The 15,536-nt window shown below is 39.6% G+C and overlaps 1 protein-coding gene and 1 pseudogene across 1 annotated transcript in view; both read left to right on the forward strand.

Annotated features, from left to right (window-relative positions):
* Nucleotides 1-15,536, forward strand: part of PTPRN2 (protein tyrosine phosphatase receptor type N2) — a 1,559,908-nt gene that overhangs the window by 695,572 nt on the left and 848,800 nt on the right. The window lies entirely within an intron of this gene.
* Nucleotides 12,098-12,903, forward strand: LOC122727917 (annotated as a pseudogene).

The raw sequence follows: 15,536 nt of genomic DNA on the forward strand, positions 1-15,536 counted from the left end.
AACTCTCCAGGGGATGAAAGAAAATATATGCACACAACTCTGAAGTTTCATCTGCATTATTAACACTTTATTTATTAAGTCTAGAAAAACAACAAAGCAATAAACCAAACCTTGTTGATAACAATTATTGATTTCTGAGGTATAAATGTTTTCATTGAAAATTTAACAAGGGGTTCACTGTAAGACCTTGCTCTAGCATATCCCTGGCATACACTAAAAGGGAAGATACTGAAACAAACTTTATCTACTTCACAGTTTTCCCCTAGATTTAGCCCTATCCACAGATGCCTTTCACTGTTCGACAATTTGAAAATTAATTATAAATTCCCTTCCTTCTTTTTCTTCATGTCAACTAAGTTTTCTTCCACCCCAGAAAAGTCAATCAGTTAATTTGCAAATCATACATTTACCTTCCTAATTATCATTTATTTATTTAGTGCATGACTAGCCTTATAAATATGTTATTACTGTCGTCATCTTTGACAGCACGATATTTTATGGGAATTTAAGCAGAATACATAATTTAGAGAAATGTTACCTTAAAAGATCAGGCATATTCCTAGTATTCATCACTTGAGGAAGTAGAATCAAAAGGTTTAAAAGGGACTTCAAAAATTGTCCTGTCCATTCTCCTACCTCCAGGCAAAATCACACTTAAGCTATCTGGATAGATGAAAATCTATCCTATTTTTAAAGTCCTCTAGGGAAGAAGATTACAGAACCTACCTTAGTTATCCATTATAAAATTTAATAACCCTTACCATAAGGAAAGGGCTAGAAAAAATGTCCTTTCATGGAAGGCAATGTACTATAATGGAAAACAAACTCATCTAGGAGACCTAAGTCCTTTTCCTGCCTCTGACACTAACTTGCTGAATGACCTTGGGAAAGTCTGGGCCTCCATATGATATTCTCATCTGAAAAGTGCTGATGAGGGTACCTACCTCTTGTACCTCATGAGGACCATAATGCAAAAACACTTTTGGTGAATAAAAGTTATTTTGAATGTTCCCCCAAAGTGAAGCAGTTTTGTATTATGTTTTAAGTATATCCTTTCTTTCCTTGCAAATAGAAATCATATTTTTTTTTAAATGTGATGGTGGGGGATTCCAAGCAAGTATAAAATTTATAACTGCCAAACTCTTCCCCTTGTCTCCTGAGGTTCTGTCCCCTAGAATGCCATACCAACACATGTTAATCACCTCAGTGAGCACAGCCTAGCCCAGTCTGAGAAGGCAGAGATAAGTTTATCCAACAACTTGGTGTCAGAATAGCCCAAATGCATCCATGCATATAGATTTGTATACTCAGGGATGAATAATTACCATCCCTTTCTGTTTTTATAAATAATGCTAATGATTGTTCCATCAGCCTCACAGTATCTGAAATTTATGCTGAAGGACGTTCGTGGCTTGCAGGGATGTAGTTATCATTTCTTCACAAAATACTCATAAATCTATATATCTAGCCATGATTTCTGTCTTGAACTTGATTCCAACATTGCTAAACATACCCACCTATACATCCCATCAACATTTCAAACTCAAAATAAAAAAAAACGCAATTCATGATCTTCCTTGCTAAACTTATCACACCTCCAAATTTTCCTCTTTCGCTTGATAATACTATTATTCTGCTCACCCATTTTTGTAAACTCAGGGTCAACCTTACCTGTTCCTTCTTCATTACTCTGCATAGCCTATCAATTGCTGTGTTTTCCAATAGTACCTACACAGTATTTCTCATATATATATATATATAAATATATATATATATATATATATATATATATATATATATATATATATATATATATATATATATATATATATATATATATATATTCCCTTTCTTCCATTCTTGCAGCCATCAGTCTGTTTCAAATCCTCATCATCACTCACCTAGACTACTTTATTAGTGTTCCTGTTGTGTGTCTTTCTGTTTCAAGTGTGTCTCTTTTTTTTTGCAGGGCAATGAGGGTTAAGTGACTTGCCCAGGGTCACACAGCTAGCAAGTGTCAAGTGTCTGAGGTCAGATTTGAACTCAGGTCCTCCTGAAAACAGGGCTGGTGCTTTATCCACTGTGCCACCTAGCTGCCCCGAGTGTGCCTCTTTTACAGAACATTTTGTTGGATTCTAGTTTCTAATCCATTCTGCTGTGAACTTCCATTTTATGGGTGAGCTCATCCCATTCATATTCACAGTTATGTATACTGTGTATTTCCCTCCATCCCATTTTCTTCAGTTTATTCTTTTCTCTCTTTTTATCCTGTCCCTCCTCAGATGTTTGTTTTGCTTCTGGCCCCTGCCTCCCTTAATTCACTCTTCCTTTTTTCATTCTACCTCCGTCTTTCTCTTATCCTCTTGATAGATTTCTATACTCAACTTAGTGTGTGTGTGTATTCTCTCTTTGAACCAGTATTGATGAGTGAATTCAAGCACTGCACTCCACTCCCACCCCCACCATTTCCCCCTCTACCGAGAAAACTCGTCCTTGCACATCTCTTTTATGAAGGCACATCTCTGTTATTTTCACCATTCTACTTTTCCCTTCCCCTTTCCCCAGTGCATTCTTCTTTCTCAATCCTCACCCTTTTTGTACCTTCTATTTCTATCAGGGGAGAGCTGTGGTCACTGCTTTCCTGGTATGCACTCTGGTCTTTACCCCGGAAGGACTCCAGTTCCTCTGGCTATTGCAAGTACTACTAGTCATCATGGCCCTAGAGTTGTGACCAGGTCCTCTGCTCTCCTTGAGGCCACAAGTACTAGTGCTCTTTTCTGCCTTGGAATTGTGACCAAGACTCGTGCTCCTTTTTGACTAACCACAAACACTCCTATTCACCCTAGAATTATAACAGAGAGCTGGGATGGGTAAAAGATTTGCCTATCACTGCTAGCTGCACCCATTGCCAGCAAAGGGCCCCATGCAATCTTTTTCTGACCAGTTGCCAGACCTCCTTACCACCTTTGGGCTGAAAGTTCCAGAAGCTGCTGCCGCCACAGCTATTATAGCCTCACTCAAGGCTGTCCACTGTTGTTGCTGCTTTGTACTCTCCTGTACAGTTCCCAAATCAGTGTCACAAGTCTCTCTTGCAAACCTCCAAAGTTGTCTTAGGCTGAGAAAAAATGTCTCCCTCTAACCTTTTTTTGTTTTGGTTCTGCCATTCCAAAATTTGAAGTGGGACGTCATTTTCTATTTTTGGAGGGGAAATTAAAGAGTTTAGCGGCATTGCTGCTTCAACTCTACTATCTGGAATAAAGTATTTTTAAAAACCATCTTGGGTGTGTAGGCATATCCTGAGATCAGGTGTAGCTTGCATTCCCCTTTGGTCCCAGACTCAGAAAAGCTACCCAGTGAAATTTGTGTGGAGAATTATATTAAAGATAAGTAAAAATCTAATATCAATATGGTAACTATTTTTCAGTCCTTTAGAATGGCAGTATCCAGCTGAATGTCTATGCTATCAAACAACAAAACTTTATTTTGTGTGTCTACTAGATATTATATGTTAAGAAGTGTTAGGGCAGCTAGGTGGTACAGTGGATAGAGCACCAGCCCTGGATTCAGGAGGACCTGAGTTCAAATCTGGCCTCAGACCCTTGACACTTACTGTGTGACCCTGGGCAAGTCACTTAACCCCAATTGCCTCAAAAAAAAAAAAAGAAGTGTTGGAGAAACAAAAAAAGTATAAGTAATAGTCCCTATCCTCAAGCTGCCGACTTTAGAATCAAGATGGAAGCATGTTAAATATTTAATAACAATATAAGAGATATGACTAGGTAGTTTTAGTATTTGCTTATTTCACTTATCCATAAGAGGTAGATATAGTAAATATGATAGTTACAAGTTCCAAGGAGAGAGAAATTATATCAAGCTAGAGTGGTGATCTGAGAATGATTCAGTTCAACTTAGTCAAATCAATAAGCATTTATTATGTGCCAGACACCTTGATCAGTACTGTGGATACAAAGGCAAAAGTAGTCCTGTTAATGAGCTCTCCGTCTAACTTGGAATACTACATTAAAAACTAGGTAGAAACAGGATATATATATACAGAATGAATCAGAAGTAATCTCAATGGGAAGACACTACTTTTAAGTGAGACTTTGAAAGACTTCTTTTTTTTGTTGTTTTTGTTTTTGTTTTTGTTTTGCAGGGCAATGGGGGTTAAGTGACTTGCCCAGGGTCACACAGCTAGTAAGTGTCAAGTGTCTGAGGCCGGATTTGAACTCAGGTACTCCTGAATTCAGGGCCGGTGCTCTATCCACTGTGCCACCTAGCTGCCCCCCGAAAGACTTCTTACAGCAAGTAGGACTTGTGTTGAAACTGGAAAGGAAGTCAGGGAGTCCGGGAGAAGATGATGAGGATGAAGAGCATTCCAGGCATGAGATTTAACCAGTGAAAAAGCCACAGAGTTGGAAGCGTGTGTGTTATCCACAAGAGGTTGTTGTAATTAGATTATAAAGGCAAGTTAAGTGTAAGAAGACTTGTAAAGGTAGGAAAAGGCCAGGGTATAAAACCATTTTAAAGTGAAATAGATGGCATTCTATTCGATTGTGGAGCTACTAGAGATAATTGAATATCATTGGGACATGCTTAGACTTGTCACTTTGATAGCTGAATGGAGGTTGTAATAAATTAAGGAGAGACTTAAGAACCAGCAGGCTTTTGCAACAATCCAAATGGGAAGTTATGCAGAGCTGTGCTAGGGTGATGCAGTAACAGAGGAGAGAAGGGGGCATGTAAGAGAGATGTTATTCAAGTAGGATTTTGACAGAACTGGGCAACTGATTAGATATTGGGAATGAGAGAGGGCCAAAAGTAGAGAATGATGTAGATTTTGAGCTTGGGTGAAGAGAAGAATGGTGAAGTTTTGAACAGTAATACAGAAATTAGGAAAAGGGAGAGATTTTGGAAGAAAAAATAATGAGTTGAGTTTTGAACATATTGAGCTTAACCTGTCTTAGGATATCCAGTATGAGATGTACAATAGGTCACTTGAAGTGTACACTTGGAATGTTACAAGAGAGTTAGGTTAAGGCAAATGAATAGATCTGCATAGAGATTATAATTTAATTCTTGGGAACTGATTACAAAGTAAATAGTATAAGGGATAAGAGAAAAGGTCCTAGGACAGAGCCTTGGAAGACACCCACTGTGCTGAGATACAACTTGGATGAAGAACCAACCAAGGAGATGGGTAGGTAGGAAGCAAACCAGTAGAAAGCATTTTGATTGACTTCTGATTTTTTTGTGTGGGGGGCAATGAGGTTTAAGTGACTTGCCCAGGGTCACACAGCTAGTAAGTGTCAAGTGTCTGAGGCTGGATTGGAACTCAGGTCCTCCTGAATCCAGGGCCAGTGCGCTATCCATTGCACCACCTAGCTGCCCCTTTAGTAGATAGCATTTTAAAGGAAACCTAGAAAGGAGAGTATCAAATTAAAGAGAGTGATTAACAGTATCAGAGACTGCAGAGAAGTCAAGCAAGATAAGAACTATGAAAAGGCTCTTAGATTTGGCAATTAGGAGATTGTTAACAATTTTGGAGAGAGCAGTTTCAGTTGAATGATGAGGAGGGAAGGCAAACTGAAAAATATTAACAGGAAAGGAAGAAGAAAGGAATTGCAAGCAACAATTGTGGACAGCCTTTTAAAGAGTTTAAAGCTACAAAAGGGAGGGAACATAAAGGGTGATAATTATGGGACATAGATGGCTCAAGTGAGAATGTTTTGAGGGTAGAAGTGTGAGAGTATTTGTAGGCATTAGGGAAGCAACTAATAGGGAGAGATTGAAGATAAGTGAGATCATGGGAAGATAGAAGGTTCAATATACTGGAGAAGGTGAGATGGAGTATGATCACTTGTGTAGGCAGAGAGGTTTGTCTGGGCAAAGAAAAGTGTTATATCTTGAGAAACAAGGATGAAGGAAGAGATAATGGGGGAAGGAATGTGGGTGATAGGTGAAGAGTGGATAAGAGAGATTCCTAGTTGAATGGTATCATTTTTCTAAGTGAAATATGTAGTAAGGCTCTCAGCTGAGAGAATAGGAGAGGGGGATAAATTGAAGATTTGAGAAAGAATAAAAAAGTTTAGAAGAGCCAAAGTAGTGAATCAATTAGGGAGGTATAAAAAGATTGTCTTGCCGCAGGGAGGGCCCAGTTGAGATTATATAAAATAAATTTGTAGTGCACCCAGTCATCATGATTTTGTGATTTTTCTCCTACTTCATTCAGCAACATACAAATAGGAGCTTTGGCAGCATGTGTAGGGAGTGATTTAAGTCAAAACAGAAATCAAATCAGAAATAGGATATGGGTTGAAGGGACTCAAGAGAGGATAGTGTAAAGCTGAACTAGTGCACTAAGCTTCTCTCTTGGCAAAGTAGCAAGGTATAGGCAGTACAGGTTTTAGGGCCTGGGAAAGGACAAGGGATTGAAGGTCATGGGGTGAACAAAGAACATGGTTAGAGGTTGCAGGGCAGAGGACAAGGTGGAAAGACAAAAGTTATGACCAAATAATGGAATTTCAGGGTTCGTGAAAATGAAAGTAGGTGATGGCAAGAACAAGTAAATGACATCTGCATGTATAGACGAAGTAGAGTGAAGAAAAAGATCATGGAAAATGAGTAAATTAAAGAGCTGGGAAGATACGGGATTTAAGGGAGTAGAAATATGAATGTTCATATATGCTAATATGAGGGCAAGATTTAGGAAGAAAAGAAAGACTATGGGCCAAGCATTGAAAAAAATGAGGAATGGAGAGTATCTTGGAGGTCATTAAATAACAATAACCAGAATTTTGATTAGTGATGAATATGAATTAAATAAACCTTACATCAGTAAATGGACAATGAGAGATAGACAATGGGGTTTGTACAATACTACCAGTTAATTCAGAATCATTGAAATTGGAAGAATATGGCAGATTATTACTTAGTGAGGGTTCATGAAAACATTGATACCTTAGGCTATGATAGAATTTCCAAAGATGCAGATAATGTAGAGTTGGCATTCTTAGCTAGAGGCAAAGTCTATTAAAAAAAAGCTACAGAGGTTGGAAAGCTCAAGTGGTGGTAATAATCAAAAGATAGTTGATAAGAATGTGTCTGTAAACAGGAAAGAAATATTTCCCTCTATTAGCCCACTGCAATAAATGTTGATCAGAATTAGACTTGTCTTAAAAGCCATATGATAGTGGGACCAATATTTTGGAAGCTCAACTCTGCCTTCTTACTGATTTTTATTCTGTAGCACTCTTAATTTCCCCTCTAAGCATTGAAGTGGAAAAGTATTGAACATTTTTTATATACCTACCAGTACTAAGCACCATACGTAATACAGAAGATAAGACATAGTCCTTCCCCACTTGGCCCTTGTAGCTTTGTTGGCAAGACAAGTCTTCAGTTTAGTTGATTTTTAAAAAGTTTTCCACGCTGCCCCAACTTCCTATATTATCTAAAGGAGTGGGTTGAAACAGTAGAAACAATTCAAAAGAATCCAAGTGATTGAGTGCTAAATTATGTGGTATAGACTTTTAAGTTCTCTAGTGGTTCAAAGGGAGGAAAGATCATTATTAGTTTTAAAAGGCTTTGTGGAGAAAATGGAAAATGAACTAGGCCTTGAAGCCTAGGTGATAGCTGCATTTACAGATTTGTATAATCTTTTTGGGCTATGGAAAAGGGAAGAATGGTCTCTTTGTGTATATGCAGAAAGACAATGTACTTTAAGTGGTCAGGACACAATGTTATCAATGAGGTAGAGAGTTCCACTATGCCAAAGCAGGGAAAGGGCATGACTGCTATTGTCTCTAGGGAATGGTCAATTCATTCCTTTAAAGATCTATGTTCAAAACTAAGACAAATTGTGAGTAATAAAGTATACTTACCTGCTGGTTGCCAAGGACCTGTGATTTTGAGGGCTGGTTCAAGTTATGTTCATAGTCTGAATTCAAAAATGTTACTTACTAAAGCTTTCCTCAGTCTTCCCAGATGTATATATTTAATCCCAGTGATTCTATCTGGTGCCCTTCATCTTTTGTCCTGAGAATACTGGTTTGAAAAGAGCAGTCCGCAGACCTCTAGGGGCCCCTAAGACCCTTTCAGGGAATTTGTAAAGTCAAAAATATTTTCGTAATAACAGTAAGATATTGTTTGCCTTTTATAACTACCTATCTTTATGAAGCTCTTTTTCTTCACTTACTTCACCCAAAGCAATGTATTGTAATAGATTCTATGCAGGAGATATTCCATTTTTCTCAGACTATTTTTTGTTTTGAAAATGTAATTATTTTTCATAAAATATGTTATAATGCTAACATTAAATGGGATTATTTAAATTTTAAGTGAATTAATGTTTTTAATTTATCAATTTTAATTTCCAATATAGCAAATATTAATAGATATAATCTACAGAGAACAAAATCCTCAATAATTTTAAAGAATATAAAGAACAAAAAATTTGAGAACCGCTACCTTAGACAATGTACTGATAATTTACCTTCCTCCCCTAATCCAACTCCTATCCCACCAAAACTCAAGTAGATTTCATTATCGTAATTGCTGCCATTTACATAGGGCTTTAAAATTTTCAAAGCACTTTAAATATATTCTCACTTGATCCTCACAACAACTTTGTGAGGTAAGTATTGTGAATACCCCTGTTTTTACAAATGTCTAAATTGAAGTTGAGAAACTTTCCAGGATCATGTAACCAGTAAGTGTAGGAGGTCAGATTTGAGTACAAGGAGGGACTTATTCTGATTGGAAATCCAATCCTCTCTTTAAATGTTGCCTCTCTGGATTTTCCTTTCTGTCTGAAGCAGTCAAAATAGAAAATACTCATTTCAGACAGGTATGTGTTGACTGAACGCTGCTCTTGAAATTTTCTTCCTCCATTTCTTCTGGCCTTATAAACTAACATATGAATTGCCTCCCATGTTTTGGAAGTAGTACTCAGAGTTTGACATGAGATCTAATAAAGACTTTATAAAGTAATATTTAAGTTACCTCACACATATGGAATTGATACTCAAAATTTTAAATGAGATTTTATCAAGATTCTCATTGTAATTTACATTTCATATAATGTAAACAGTACAGGATCCTACCTTCAATATTGTTCTCAGGATATCTAAAGGGAGAAAGTTGGAATGTCTGAACCTCCCCTCAATCCCCTATGCCTTCATTTAAGTGATGAGGCAAGATGAGGCCCAGAGAGCTAAAGAACCTTGATTAAAGGTCAGGAAGAAGGTAAGTCTTAAGAGAAGGGATACATACTAAATGCCTCTGCCTTTATATCCAATACGGTTTCTATAACACTATCTCATGTATACCATATTCTACCCTACTCCTTTCTTCTGTCTAGGCTCTGACATTTTTGTTTAATTGTCTTTTTAAAGTTTCTATAATGCCTTGGGGTTTTGTGGTAGGCAGAGTAATAGACTGATATAATGATGAAACAGTGACATGAAGAGATGACGTGAAGAGATGTTCTCTCCATTTCCAAAAGTTGAGTGTACACCAGTAAGCTGACGCTCCAATCACCTCCAATCCACAATTAGATCCAACCTTAAGTCTCTTGACAATATCTCAACTCAATTTCTAAAGGCAAAGCTCCATATTTTTAGCACAGGTTTTTGGACAGTTCTTAGCAGCACAGTGACTTTTCTATTCTAGCCATGCAGAGGTGTGTGTGGGATATGGTATGTCTTTGGAAGACAGTGTAGTTTGGCTTGATATTTCCATAATAGCTCCAAAGAGTAGATTTGCTTCCTTTTTCGTATTACTATCTTTTATGGTGTAGTAATCTCTGATGACCTTCATCGCCCAACTACTGAAATTGATTTTTTTGCAAAGTGTCATCTGCATTATAAATTGGTCTGGACTTAAATCTGTTTAATTTCAGATGTTTAAATTTCATACCTTTGGGGTGAGAAAAGGAGGGGAAGAAGAGAAAAAAATGTGGAAAGTAGGGATTGTCTATACTGTCAAAATAGGAGTTAAGTGTATGAACGTTGAATAGATAATAATGCCAGAGAGAAGAATTTTTTAAGTGGATTGTAACCTGATGTAGTTCAACTATGGAGTTTTAAAAATCATTATTATTGGCTTACTTGGAGGTGTTAAAAATATTAGATTCTAGTAATACCTAGGTATTACTGAGTTATAGTACATGCTCACAACTCCTAATTAAATGCAAGTCATTTTGTAAAATGATGGTTTCAAGTCTTAGATTACCATGTATTACTCTTTTAGCTGAATTTGAGATAAAGCCTGGAAAATATTTCATCCAAATCAAGTGACTCTCTTAGTGATATAAACTTAAATTACATTCCTTCAGCGATTGTTTAGTGTTTATCAAGTGTGTCAAGATCCATAATAGCTAATCGCAAATAGCAAATCTCTCTAGTCTTTATAATAGGAGCTCTCTGTGATCACAAATTATCAGGAAGTAAAAGGCTTTGGAAATTGACTTCTCTGATAGTTTCTTACCATTATGTCTTATTTTATATGTAGCATTATGGAGTATGTTACTTATGCCAAATTAGAGGTAAAAAGTTTCCATTGATAAAATGAGAAGAAAGCACTTCCCTACCTGTGGAGGATATTTTGAAGATTTAAAATGTCCTAGTTGTATTTGCCCAAGACAGCAAAAGTGAATAGTGGCCTGAGATACTCTTTCCCTAGATGAGATCTTTAGTTCATGGAGCCCAAACCAACTAGAGTCATGGGGCATTACTACATTCTTTTCTAGTCAGAAAAATAGAGCTAACCCACCTTGTTTGCAAAGATGCCCTGCCCCACTCAGAACAAGATGCGTCAACATTGCATGGGAGAATGCAACATTGAAATGTTGTATTGCAAGGCTTAGAGTTAAGAAAGTGATTTTCATCGAATTTATATTTTATCAGGATCAGATTATTTTTTAAAGAATCTCAGAACTGGAAGGGACCTTTGAGACGCTCAAGTCTAACCCTCTCATTGAACTATGAGGAAACTGAGGCCCAGAGAAGTAAAGTGTATTTCCTGTGGTCACCCAAGTAGTAACTGGCAGAACCAGGATTTCATCCCAGGTCCTCTGATACAAAAACTGTGAAAGGGAGGCATCTAGCCTTCACTTGATAACGTCCAGTTCATGATCTTCCAGGTCATCCTATTCTACCTTTGGTTTAAAAAGGAAACAGATAATCAATAATGGTGGAAACTGGGGGAGGCTTCACTGAGGACATGAAATTTGAGATGGCCCTTTGAAGAAGGTAGGGTTTGTGCCAATGAAGAGGAATGGAGAATTCATTCTAAATTATGGAGAACAATGAAAAAGATGTGGTGGGGAGATAAAACACATTATGTGATGGGGGAATCGGTAAGTTCATCTTTCTGATTGGAAGGACAGGAATATGTTACTGAATTATGGGAAATTAAATTGAAGACAGTTAAAATATGACTAGCTGAAGATAGATTTTAAAGAATCTGTCAGGTTTTTTTTTTTGTTTGTTTGGGGTTTTTTTGGTGAGGCAATTGGGGTTAAGTGACTTGCCCAGGGTCACACAGCTAGTAAGTGTTAAGTGGCTGAGGGAGGATTTGAACTCAGGTACTCCTGAGTCCAGGGCCGTGCTCTATCCACCGCGCCCCCTAGCTGCCCCGAATCTGACAGATTTTAAGCTCCAAACTTCTGTATTTAAGTTCCAAACCACATCTCATTCTAGATCTATAGTTCTTTATAGTCAATTACCTGGATGTCCTGGCTACAACTCAAATTCACCACATCTAAAACTAAACTCATCATCTACCCAAAACCTGTCCTTTGTCCTAACTGAGCAACTGGCAGCTCTGTGGATAGAGCACAAGCCCTGAAGTCAGGAGGATACGAGTTCAAATATGCCCCTAGACATTTATTGACTGTGGCCGTGGGCAAGTCACTTAAAACACTCTGTCTCAGTTTTGTCATCTATAAAATGGAGTTAAAAATAGCACATAACTCCCAGGGTTGTTGTGAGAATCAAAATAATTATTTGCAAAAGGTGCTCAGCACAGTGCCTGGCATATAGTAGGTGCTTTAGTAAATACTTATTTCGCTTCGGGCGACGACGGGCATCAGGCCATGGGCTCCGTGCGGGGTCTGTGGCTGCAGCTGCTGCTAATGGTGCTGTGGGCGGCCTCCGTGTCTCTGGAGCTGGCCTACGTGCTGGCGCGCGGGCCGGGCTGCCGACCACGGGGCCCCTGGCGCGGGCGCTGCACCTGCGGCTGGCCGCCTTCCAGCTGCTCAACATGCTGGGCAACGCGGCTCTCTTCCTGCTCCGGGACCCGGGCATCGGCGGCGTGCTGCTGGCGGGCGGGGCGCTGGGCCGCGGCTGGGACTACTGCTACCACTGCCAGAGCCATGTGCCCTTGCGAAGTGGGCACTGCCCGGCTTGCGGGGTCTGTGTCCTGTGACAGGACCACCACTGTCTGCTGCTGTGTGGACTACAGCAACTAGCGGCCCTTCCTGGGCCTGCTGCTCCATGGAGCGGGCCTCCTGCTGCAAGTCACGGCGCTGCTGGGTCCGGGCCCGGGCCTGGGCGTCCTGCTGAGGGCCCACTCTCCACTGCATGCTGTGGTGCTGCTGTTGTTGCCGCGGCTCGTGCTGCTCGCAGGTGGCGTGTCCCTGGCCCAGTTCGCCCTGGCCTTCATTGCGGACACGTGTGTGGCCGGCGCTTTGCTCTGTGGGGTGGGTCTGCTCTTTCACGGGATGCTGCTGCTGTGGGGCGAGACCACGCGGGAGTGGGCCCATGGCCAGCGCCACTATGACCTGGGCCCCGGCGGAACATGGAGGCTGCCTTGGGCTCCCGTTGGGCCCTTGTATGGCTCCGGCCCTTCCTGGCCTCCCCGCTGCCTGGGGATAGGATCACTTTCCAAACCTCAGACTGAGGAGGAGCACTGAAGGGGATCATGGACTGATGGAGCCCCAGGGGCGGAGGAGCATCAAAGGCTGCGGCCAGGCACGCTGCCTGCTTGATCTCTCCAGGTTTGGGATCAAATTCTCCAGCACCCCACCCCTCCCCCACCTAGCGGGTCGCGCCCATCCTCTCACTGCTTGTCCCTTGGGCCCTTGAATTTGTCTTTACTGGCACCTTCCCCCAACCTACCCCCAAAGCCAGGATGAAGGTGGGGCTGTTGGGCCCAGCTGAGGGCCTGCTCCATTTCCCACCGCAATAAAGTCTTGATGTGGAAAAAAAAATACTTATTTCATCTCTTATCTCTCTCCTAACTTCTTTATTTCTGTTGACCATATTACTATTTCCTACTTGATGCAATCTCCAGACCTTGGATTCATATTTGATTCTTCCCTCTTCTTTGGCCCATATAGTGAGTTTTTTGACTGTTTAACTCAACAAACATTTTCTAAGCCTTACACTGTGCAAAACATAGTGCCTGGGGTGAACAAATATAAAAATGAAAGAAATTGTGCCCTCAAGGAACTCACGTGATATTTGTGGGTGGAGGTAGGTGAAAGAAAATGTCCCCAATAAATATAATACAAGGACAATTGAGGTGAGAGAGAGTACTAGAAATTGGGGAAATGGGGAATGACTTTATAGAGAAGGTAGCATCTGAGTTGAACTTTTAAAAAGTTAGGGATTCTGAGAGATGGAGATGAGGAAGGAGTACATTTTAGACATTCAGGTCAGTTTTTTTTCCAAACCTATGGAGATGGGAGATGAAGTGTCAAGTTTCAGGAATATCTAGTAGTTGGGCTGCAATGTAGAGGGGTAGTATGAAATACAGCTAGAAAGGTAAGTGGGAAGGACCTTAAAAATCAGGCACAGGGACTTATATATTATCCTATAGATATTAGTGAGCTACTGAATATTTTAGAGCAAGAAAATAGCATGATCATAACTGTGCCTTAGTAATATTATCTTGATAAATGGGTAGATAGATGATATGTTGGAGAGACTGAAAATAAGGGAAGCGATTTGAAAGATATTGCTGTAATCCAGGTGAAAGGTAACACAGGCTGATAAGGACAGAAACTCTGCTAGTGGAGAGAAAGGGATAGAGGTGAGCAGTGTTGTGGAAATGAAATTGACAAAACTTGCCAACTGACTTGATATAGAAAAGGCAATGGTGTGGGAGAGAGCATCGTCTGGGATAAAACTCAGTGGTTATAAACCTGTGACTAAGAGTTGAGGTACACTCAGTAGAAATGGGGAAGTTTGGAGGAAAGTAGGCATTGGGTGAAAGATAATCAGTTCTCTTTTGGATATAACAAACGTAAGATGCCACTGGGAAAGAGACAAGGAGATATCCATCAGGCATTTTATGATGTACAATTGGAATTTAGGAAAGAGATTAAAACTAAATATATAATTTTAGGAGTCATCTACATAGAGGTGACAGTTGAACCCATAGAAGCTTGTGAGATCACTAAAGTAAAAAGGGATATTTAGAGAAAAGGGTCCAAGACAGGTAATTTAAGGATAATGCTAATGGCACATATGTATACACAAGTATAATAAATGCAAATAAAGATCAAAGATTTAATCATAAGGTAGTTTGGGATAGAGAATAATATCAATTTGATGGATAATAACAAAAAGAGCTAATAATGAGAGGTAGCATTTGTATAGCATGTAGAGATTTGTAGAGTGCTTTACAAGTATTATCTTGTTTAATTCTCATAAAGACCCTTGAAAATAAATATATTTTGCAGATGAGGAAACAGGTTAAGAGACTTCCTCAGGATCACACAGATAGTTTGTGTCTGAGGTCAGATTTAAACTGATGTTTTCCTGATGCCAAACTTTCTGTGGACTGCAGAAACTAGCTTCCTTTGGGATCAGGCTGGTCTTGCTGCAGAAGATGGTGCTTGAGCTTAATCTTGAAGAAAGATAGATATTCTGTGAAGTAGAGGTTGAAACGTCTGCATTCCAGGAGTGAGCAGTGCTAAGGCATAGAGACAAGAGATCAAATATTTGAGGAACAGAGGAAAAGCCAGAGAAGTTAAATAGACTGCAGAAAGGAGACTAATGGGGGCAGCTAGGTGGAGTAGTGGATAGAGCACCGGCCCTGGAGTCAGGGGGACCTGAGTTCAAATCCAGCCTCAGACACTTAACACTTACTAGCTGTGTGACCCTGGGCAAGTCTCTTAACCCCAATTGCCTCACCAAAAAACAAAAACAAAAACAAACAAACAAAAAAAAACCCAACAACAACACAAAAACCCAAAAAAACAAAGAAAGGAGACTAATGTCCAGTGAGAGAAAGCTAGGTGGCAGAATGGATAGAACATTGGGTCTATAGTCATGAAGACTGAGTGCAAATATGGCCTCAAACACTTAATAGCTAATATGACTCTGGGTATGTTGTTTAACCTCTGTTTGCTTCAATTTCCTACCCTATAAAATGAAGGTAATAATGGCATCGAATTCCTAGGGTTGTTGTGAAGGTCAAATGAGATATTTGTAAAGCACTTAGCACAGTGCCTCACACATAGTAGACATTTAATAAATGTTTGTCTTTCTCCCTCCCTCCCACCCTTCCTTCCTTCCTCCTATCCT

This window comes from Dromiciops gliroides, chromosome 5, assembly GCF_019393635.1.
Source record: "Dromiciops gliroides isolate mDroGli1 chromosome 5, mDroGli1.pri, whole genome shotgun sequence".
NCBI classification, from domain to species: domain Eukaryota; kingdom Metazoa; phylum Chordata; class Mammalia; order Microbiotheria; family Microbiotheriidae; genus Dromiciops; species Dromiciops gliroides.